The following is a 9,255-nucleotide window of genomic DNA, read 5'->3' as shown; positions in this document are numbered from 1 at the left end:
GGCTGGTTCCCGATGTCGGCCAGAACAAGTGAAAATTCGGCCTCTTCCCCTGGAGGTCAGTTGAAGTTTAACGAATATTTCCTAAGTGCCAACGGCTGCTCCGCCGTAAAGTGTCCGACTCGGCTGGTTCCCGATGTCGGCCAGAACAAGTGAATATTCGGCCTCTTCCCCTGGAGGTCCGGAACATTTTGGCAAATATTTCCTAAGTGCCAACGGCTGCTCCGCCGTAAAGAGTCCGACTCGGCTGGTTCCCGATGTCGGCCAGAACAAGTGAAAATTCGGCCTCTTCCCCTGGAAGTCCGGCCGAGTTCGGCGAATATTTCCTAAGTGCCAACGGCTGTTCCGCCGTAAAGAGTCCGACTCGGCTGGTTCCCGATGTCGGCCAGAACAAGTGAATATTCGGCCTCTTCCCCTGGAGGTCCGTTCAAGATTAACGAATATTTTCTAAGTGCCAACGGCTGCTCCGCCGTAAAGTGTCCGACTCGGCTGGTTCCCGATGTCGGCCAGAACAAGTGAAAATCCGGCCTCTTCCCCTGGAAGTCCGGCCAAGTTCGGCGAATATTTTCTAAGTGCCAACGGCTGCTCCGCCGTAAAGCGTCCGACTCGGCTGGTTCCCGATGTCGGCCAGAACAAGTGGAAATTCGGCCTCTTCCCCTGGAGGTCAGTTGAAGTTTAACGAATATTTCCTAAGTGCCAACGGCTGCTCCGCCGTAAAGTGTCCGACTCGGCTGGTTCCCGATGTCGGCCAGAACAAGTGAATATTCGGCCTCTTCCCCTGGAGGTCCGGAACATTTTGGCAAATATTTCCTAAGTGCCAACGGCTGCTCCGCCGTAAAGAGTCCGACTCGGCTGGTTCCCGATGTCGGCCAGAACAAGTGAAAATCCGGCCTCTTCCCCTGGAAGTCCGGCCGAGTTCGGCGAATATTTTCTAAGTGCCAACGGCTGCTCCGCCGTAAAGCGTCCGACTCGGCTGGTTCCCGATGTCGGCCAGAACAAGTGGAAATTCGGCCTCTTCCCCTGGAGGTCAGTTGAAGTTTAACGAATATTTTCTAAGTGCCAACGGCTGCTCCGCCGTAAAGCGTCCGACTCGGCTGGTTCCCGATGTCGGCCAGAACAAGTGAAAATTCGGCCTCTTCCCCTGGAAGTCCGGCCGAGTTAAGGCAAATATTTCCTAAGTGCCAACGGCTGCTCCGCCTTAAAGCGTCCGACTCGGCTGGTTCCCGATGTCGGCCAGAACAAGTGACAATTCGGCCTCTTCCCCTGGAGGTCCTTTCAAGTTTAACGAATATTTTCTAAGTGCCAACGGCTGCTCCGCCTTAAAGCGTCCGACTCGGCTGGTTCCCGATGTCGGCCAGAACAAGTGACAATTCGGCCTCTTCCCCTGGAGGTCCTTTCAAGTTTAACGAATATTTTCTAAGTGCCAACGGCTGCTCCGCCTTAAAGCGTCCGACTCGGCTGGTTCCCGATGTCGGCCAGAACAGGTGAAAATTCGGCCTCTTCCCCTGGAGGTCCGTTCAAGTTTGGGGAATATTTTCTAAGTGCCAACGGCTGCTCCGCCTTAAAGTGTCCGACTCGGCTGGTTCCCGATGTCGGGCAGAACAAGTGACAATTCGGCCTCTTCCCCTGGAAGTCCGGTCGAGTTTGGCGAATATTTTCTAAGTGCCAACGGCTGCTCCGCCGTAAAGCGTCCGACTCGGCTGGTTCCCGATGTCGGCCAGAACAAGTGAAAATTCGGCCTCTTCCCCTGGAGGTCCGTTCAAGATTAACGAATATTTTCTAAGTGCCAACGGCTCTTGCGCCGAAAAGCGTCCGCCTCGGCTGGTTCCCGATGTCGGCCAGAACAAGTGAAAATTCGGCCTCTTCCCCTGGAGGTCCGTTCAAGATTAACGAATATTTTCTAAGTGCCAACGGCTCTTGCGCCGAAAAGCGTCCGCCTCGGCTGGTTCCCGCGGTCGGACACAAAATGTGTCAATTCGGCCTCTCTGAGGTACCAGGGGTGGGCTTTATGTACTTGGTCCCCCCACTTAGTGTACTCATCACTTTACCCCCCTTTCGCAAAATATAGTCGGCACGTATGTGCAGAACTGTTTATTTTCATTTCAAAAATTGTCTGAGTGCCAGCGGAAGCTGTCACACGAACTGTCCGAGCTACCACGGTGCCCATCCCGGGCAGTGACGGCAAAAGGCCGATGTGTGTTTGATGGAAGTCTGAATAATTTCTAAGTGCCAACGGCTCAACCGCCGTAAAGTGTCCGCCTCGGCCGGTTCTCCCGGTCGGCCCGAACGAGCGAAAATTCGGCCTCTTTCCCTGGAGGTCCGGAACATTTTGGCGAATATTTTCTAAGTGCCAACGGCTGCTCCGCCGTAAAGTGTCCGCCTCGGCTGGTTCCCCCGGTCGGCCAGAACAAGTGAAAATTCGGCCTCTTCCCCTGGAGGTCCGGAACATTTTGGCGAATATTTCCTAAGTGCCAACGGCTGCTCCGCCGTAAAGTGTCCGCCTCGGCCGGTTCACCCAGTCGGCCAGAACAAGTGAAAATTTGGCCTCTTCCCCTGGAGGTCCGGAACATTTTGGCGAATATTTCCTAAGTGCCAACGGCTGCTCCGCCGTAAAGTGTCCGACTCGGCTGGTTCCCCCGGTCGGCCAGAACAAGTGAAAAATCGGCCTCTTCCCCTGGAAGTCCGGCCGAGTTAAGGCAAATATTTCCTAAGTGCCAACGGCTGCTCAGCCTTAAAGGGTCCGACTCGGCTGGTTCCCGATGTCGGCCAGAACAAGTGAAAATTCGGCCTCTTCCCCTGGAAGTCCGGCCGAGTTAAGGCAAATATTTCCTAAGTGCCAACGGCTGTTCCGCCGTAAAGGGTCCGACTCGGCTGGTTCCCGATGTCGGCCAGAACAAGTGAAAAATCGGCCTCTTCCCCTGGAAGTCCGGCCGAGTTCGGCGAATATTTCCTAAGTGCCAACGGCTGTTCCGCCGTAAAGAGTCCGACTCGGCTGGTTCCCGATGTCGGCCAGAACAAGTGAAAATCCGGCCTCTTCCCCTGGAAGTCCGGCCGAGTTAAGGCAAATATTTCCTAAGTGCCAACGGCTGCTCAGCCTTAAAGGGCCCGACTCGGCTGGTTCCCGATGTCGGCCAGAACAAGTGAAAATTCGGCCTCTTCCCCTGGAAGTCCGGCCGAGTTAAGGCAAATATTTCCTAAGTGCCAACGGCTGTTCCGCCGTAAAGGGTCCGACTCGGCTGGTTCCCGATGTCGGCCAGAACAAGTGAAAAATCGGCCTCTTCCCCTGGAAGTCCGGCCGAGTTCGGCGAATATTTCCTAAGTGCCAACGGCTGTTCCGCCGTAAAGAGTCCGACTCGGCTGGTTCCCGATGTCGGCCAGAACAAGTGAAAATCCGGCCTCTTCCCCTGGAAGTCCGGCCGAGTTAAGGCAAATATTTCCTAAGTGCCAACGGCTGCTCAGCCTTAAAGGGCCCGACTCGGCTGGTTCCCGATGTCGGCCAGAACAAGTGACAATTCGGCCTCTTCCCCTGGAAGTCCGGCCGAGTTAAGGCAAATATTTCCTAAGTGCCAACGGCTGTTCCGCCGTAAAGGGTCCGACTCGGCTGGTTCCCGATGTCGGCCAGAACAAGTGAAAAATCGGCCTCTTCCCCTGGAAGTCCGGCCGAGTTCGGCGAATATTTCCCAAGTGCCAACGGCTGTTCCGCCGTAAAGAGTCCGACTCGGCTGGTTCCCGATGTCGGCCAGAACTAGTGAAAATCCGGCCTCTTCCCCTGGAAGTCCGGCCGAGTTAAGGCGAATATTTCCTAAGTGCCAACGGCTGCTCAGCCTTAAAGTGTCCGACTCGGCTGGTTCCCGATGTCGGCCAGAACAAGTGAAAAATCGGCCTCTTCCCCTGGAAGTCCGGCCGAGTTCGGCGAATATTTCCTAAGTGCCAACGGCTGTTCCGCCGTAAAGAGTCCGACTCGGCTGGTTCCCGATGTCGGCCAGAACAAGTGAAAATCCGGCCTCTTCCCCTGGAAGTCCGGCCGAGTTAAGGCAAATATTTCCTAAGTGCCAACGGCTGCTCAGCCTTAAAGTGTCCGACTCGGCTGGTTCCCGATGTCGGCCAGAACAAGTGAAAATCCGGCCTCTTCCCCTGGAAGTCCGGCCGAGTTAAGGCAAATATTTCCTAAGTGCCAACGGCTGTTCCGCCGTAAAGAGTCCGACTCGGCTGGTTCCCGATGTCGGCCAGAACTAGTGAAAATCCGGCCTCTTCCCCTGGAAGTCCGGCCGAGTTAAGGCGAATATTTCCTAAGTGCCAACGGCTGCTCAGCCTTAAAGTGTCCGACTCGGCTGGTTCCCGATGTCGGCCAGAACAAGTGAATATTCGGCCTCTTCCCCTGGAGGTCCGTTCAAGATTAACGAATATTTTCTAAGTGCCAACGGCTGCTCCGCCGTAAAGTGTCCGACTCGGCTGGTTCCCGATGTCGGCCAGAACAAGTGAAAATCCGGCCTCTTCCCCTGGAAGTCCGGCCAAGTTCGGCGAATATTTTCTAAGTGCCAACGGCTGCTCCGCCGTAAAGCGTCCGACTCGGCTGGTTCCCGATGTCGGCCAGAACAAGTGGAAATTCGGCCTCTTCCCCTGGAGGTCAGTTGAAGTTTAACGAATATTTCCTAAGTGCCAACGGCTGCTCCGCCGTAAAGTGTCCGACTCGGCTGGTTCCCGATGTCGGCCAGAACAAGTGAATATTCGGCCTCTTCCCCTGGAGGTCCGGAACATTTTGGCAAATATTTCCTAAGTGCCAACGGCTGCTCCGCCGTAAAGAGTCCGACTCGGCTGGTTCCCGATGTCGGCCAGAACAAGTGAAAATTCGGCCTCTTCCCCTGGAAGTCCGGCCGAGTTCGGCGAATATTTCCTAAGTGCCAACGGCTGTTCCGCCGTAAAGAGTCCGACTCGGCTGGTTCCCGATGTCGGCCAGAACAAGTGAAAATCCGGCCTCTTCCCCTGGAAGTCCGGCCGAGTTAAGGCAAATATTTCCTAAGTGCCAACGGCTGCTCAGCCTTAAAGTGTCCGACTCGGCTGGTTCCCGATGTCGGCCAGAACAAGTGAAAATCCGGCCTCTTCCCCTGGAAGTCCGGCCGAGTTAAGGCGAATATTTCCTAAGTGCCAACGGCTGCTCAGCCTTAAAGGGTCCGACTCGGCTGGTTCCCGATGTCGGCCAGAACAAGTGAAAATCCGGCCTCTTCCCCTGGAAGTCCGGAACATTTTGGCAAATATTTTCTAAGTGCTAACGGCTGTTGCGCCGTAACGTGTCCGACCCGGCTGGTTCTCCCGGTCGGCCCGAACGAGCGAAAATTCGGCCTCTTCCCCTGGAGGTCCGGAACATTTTGGCGAATATTTCCTAAGTGCCAACGGCTGCTCCGCCGTAAAGGGTCCCACTCGGCTGGTTCCCGATGTCGGCCAGAACAAGTGAAAATTCGGCCTCTTCCCCTGGAAGTGCGGCCAAGTTAAGGCAAATATTTCCTAAGTGCCAACGGCTGTTCCGCCGTAAAGGGTACGACTCGGCTGGTTCCCGATGTCGGCCAGAACAAGTGAAAATTCGGCCTCTTCCCCTGGAGGTCCGTTCAAGATTAACGAATATTTTCTAAGTGCCAACGGCTGTTCCGCCGTAAAGCGTCCGACTCGGCTGGTTCCCGATGTCGGCCAGAACAAGTGAAAATTCGGCCTCTTCCCCTGGAGGTCAGTTGAAGTTTAACGAATATTTTCTAAGTGCCAACGGCTGCTCCGCCGTAAAGCGTCCGACTCGGCTGGTTCCCGATGTCGGCCAGAACAAGTGAATATTCGGCCTCTTCCCCTGGAAGTCCGGCCGAGTTCGGCGAATATTTCCTAAGTGCCAACGGCTGTTCCGCCGTAAAGAGTCCGACTCGGCTGGTTCCCGATGTCGGCCAGAACAAGTGAAAATCCGGCCTCTTCCCCTGGAAGTCCGGCCGAGTTCGGCGAATATTTCCTAAGTGCCAACGGCTGCTCAGCCTTAAAGTGTCCGACTCGGCTGGTTCCCGATGTCGGGCAGAACAAGTGACAATTCGGCCTCTTCCCCTGGAAGTCCGGCCGAGTTTGGCGAATATTTTCTAAGTGCCAACGGCTGCTCCGCCGTAAATCGTCCGACTCGGCTGGTTCCCGATGTCGGCCAGAAAAAGTGACAATTCGGCCTCTTCCCCTGGAGGTCCTTTGAAGTTTAGCGAATATTTTCTAAGTGCCAACGGCTCTTGCGCCGAAAAGCGTCCGCCTCGGCTGGTTCCCGCGGTCGGCCGTAATAGGCGAAAATTCGGCCTCTTCCCCTGGAGCGACCTCCAAATTTGGGCGAAATTTTTTCTAAGTGCCTAAAGGTACCAGGGGTTTGGGTACCAGGGGTGCATTACCAACTGGTCTTTTGTCAACCCATGTACTTTTTCTAGAGTACATGGGTTGGTCCCCCCACTTAGTGTACTCATCACTTTACCCCCCTTTCGCAAAATATAGTCAGAACGAGCATGGGGGACGCAATTGTTTTCCATGCAAATCAATTGGGCCTGGTCCGAGCGCTGGTAACGGCCGCCAGCAAGCGTCCCCTGCTCGGATAGCAGAACTGAAGAAGGCACGGCACTTCCAGAGAGAGAGAAAATTTTCTAAGTGCCACATTTCTCAAAAATTTTCAAAGTGCCACATCTCTCAAAAAATTTCTAAGTGCCACATCTCTCAAAAAATTTCTAAGTGCCACATCTCTCAAAAACTTTCAAAGTGCCACATCTCTCAAAAACTTTCAAAGTGCCACATCTCTGAAAAACTTTCTAAGTGCCACGTCTCTGAAAAATTTTCTAAGTGCCACAGCACGGCTGTGAAATATTCAAAGTCCTACAGGCATTGGCAGAATGCGCGGACGGCCGTCTGCTCCCGGCGGCCGCCGCGAAGCTACTACCCCCTCCCGGGGACGGCTGTCTGCTCCCGGCAGCCGTCCTTACCCCCCTCCCCCGTTTGCACCGCCTGAAGTTAGACCCGCCTTGGTAGGGCCCCCACCGGCCCCGGCTCGCCGGCGTTGGGTGGACGGTTCCTGCCCACTTGCGGGTCCCGGTCGCTTGGCAACCGACCGGGGAGGACCAGCCGCCTCCTTAAACACAGGCTGGAAGGGAAATCCGGTCAAGCTACGGAGGACCGGCCGCCTCCTTAAACACAGGCCGGAAGGGAAATCCGATCAAGCTACGGAGGACCGGTCGCCTCCCTAAACACAGGCCGGGCAAAAATCTGCGAATGGGCCCGTCAAGGGTAGTGGGTCATCCAAGGTGGGAGGTACCGGCCGCCTCCTTAAACACAGGCCGGGCAAAAATCTGCGAATGGCCCGTCAAGGGTTGTTGGTCATCCAAGGAGGGAGGTACCGGCCGCCTCCTTAAACACAGGCCGGGCAAAAATCTGCGAATGGCCCGTCAAGGGTTGTTGGTCATCCAAGGAGGGAGGTACCGGCCGCCTCCTTAAACACAGGCCGGGCAAAAATCTGCGAATGGCCCGTCAAGGGTTGTTGGTCATCCAAGGAGGGAGGTACCGGCCGCCTCCTTAAACACAGGCCGGGCAAAAATCTGCGAACGGCCCGTCAAGGGTTCTGTCTCATCCAAGAAAGGGGTACCGGCCGCCTCAGAGGCCGGAGCGAAGGGGGCGAAAGGCTGTCGATGGGGAAGGATCGGGGCCACGGCTAATCTAGCGATGCCCGCGTCGGGCGGTCACTCCGACGAATGAGCGGGGCCGAATCCGGCGCGAGGCGGCCTTCAGGCACGTGGTTCGAGACGACCTCACCCGGCTCTAGCCCGGAGGATCGGAGGCAACGGCCGTCTCCTTAAGCTAAGGCCGGACGAAAATCTGCGGATGCGGTCCATCCAAGGCAGACGGAGGTACCGGCCGCCTCGGTAAATAAAGCCCGGGCAAAAATCTGCGAACGGCCCGTCAAGGGTTCTGTCTCATCCAAGAAAGGGGTACCGGCCGCCTCAGAGGCCGGAGCGAAGGGGGCGAAAGGCTGTCGATGGGGAAGGATCGGGGCCACGGCTAATCTAGCGATGCCCGCGTCGGGCGGTCACTCCGACGAATGAGCGGGGCCGAATCCGGCGTAGGCGGCCTTCAGGCACGTGGTTCGAGACGACCTCACCCGGCTCTAGCCCGGAGGATCGGAGGCAACGGCCGTCTCCTTAAGCTAAGGCCGGACGAAAATCTGCGGATGCGGTCCATCCAAGGCAGACGGAGGTACCGGCCGCCTCGGTAAATAAAGCCCGGGCAAAAATCTGCGAACGGCCCGTCAAGGGTTCTCTCTCATCCAAGAAAGGGGTACCGGCCGCCTCAGAGGCCGGAGCGAAGGGGGCGAAAGGCTGTCGATGGGGAAGGATCGGGGCCACGGCTAATCTAGCGATGCCCGCGTCGGGCGGTCACTCCGACGAATGAGCGGGGCCGAATCCGGCGTAGGCGGCCTTCAGGCACGTGGTTCGAGACGACCTCACCCGGCTCTAGCCCGGAGGATCGGAGGCAACGGCCGTCTCCTTAAGCTAAGGCCGGACGAAAATCTGCGGATGCGGTCCATCCAAGGCAGACGGAGGTACCGGCCGCCTCGGTAAATAAAGCCCGGGCAAAAATCTGCGAACGGCCCGTCAAGGGTTCTGTCTCATCCAAGAAAGGGGTACCGGCCGCCTCAGAGGCCGGAGCGAAGGGGGCGAAAGGCTGTCGATGGGGAAGGATCGGGGCCACGGCTAATCTAGCGATGCCCGCGTCGGGCGGTCACTCCGACGAATGAGCGGGGCCGAATCCGGCGTAGGCGGCCTTCAGGCACGTGGTTCGAGACGACCTCACCCGGCTCTAGCCCGGAGGATCGGAGGCAACGGCCGTCTCCTTAAGCTAAGGCCGGACGAAAATCTGCGGATGCGGTCCATCCAAGGCAGACGGAGGTACCGGCCGCCTCGGTAAACAAAGCCCGGGCAAAAATCTGCGAATGGTCCGTCAAGGATTCTGGCTCATCCAAGGTGGGGGTACCGGCCGCCTCTATTAACAGGCCGGAGTACAGGGGGCGAAAGGCTGTCGATGGGGAAGGATCGGGGCCACGGCTAATCTAGCGATGCCCGCGTCGGGCGGTCACTCCGACGAATGAGCGGGGCCGAATCCGGCGCGAGGCGGCCTTCAGGCACGTGGTTCGAGACGACCTCACCCGGCTCTAGCCCGGAGCGAATATCATCTCCAAGGTGTGGAGGCAACGGCCGTCTCCTTAAGCTAAGG

This window comes from Syngnathus scovelli, unplaced genomic scaffold, assembly GCF_024217435.2.
Source record: "Syngnathus scovelli strain Florida unplaced genomic scaffold, RoL_Ssco_1.2 HiC_scaffold_144, whole genome shotgun sequence".
Lineage (NCBI taxonomy): Eukaryota > Metazoa > Chordata > Actinopteri > Syngnathiformes > Syngnathidae > Syngnathus > Syngnathus scovelli.
This window is presented reverse-complemented; position numbering follows the sequence as displayed.